Source organism: Haplochromis burtoni, unplaced genomic scaffold (assembly GCF_018398535.1).
Source record: "Haplochromis burtoni strain Fernald_Lab_line unplaced genomic scaffold, NCSU_Asbu1 Contig_56, whole genome shotgun sequence".
In the NCBI taxonomy this organism is placed as follows: domain Eukaryota; kingdom Metazoa; phylum Chordata; class Actinopteri; order Cichliformes; family Cichlidae; genus Haplochromis; species Haplochromis burtoni.
Genome location: NW_024582417.1, coordinates 252,657 through 252,955, shown reverse-complemented (window position 1 = coordinate 252,955; position 299 = coordinate 252,657).

The following is a 299-nucleotide window of genomic DNA, read 5'->3' as shown; positions in this document are numbered from 1 at the left end:
ATAATTTAATTGTAAATCCTGGTGCCTATTGAGAAACAAAGAAAGTAGACCGAATTCATATTTTTGGCAGCCGTAAAGGATGTGGATTTATTTATTTATTTATTTATTCTGTGAGAAGACACATAAGGGGGGGAAGTGATTTGATGAATCAATATAATATGTCGGGTTATCAACAGAGATGACGTAATGTGTATACTAATGGAGTATTCCTTTAGGGGGAGGTTGCTGTCGAACCTCGACAAATTACCATTTACATCAATTGTCAGGTGAGCCCCCAGTCTCCCCGCTCCACGATCATA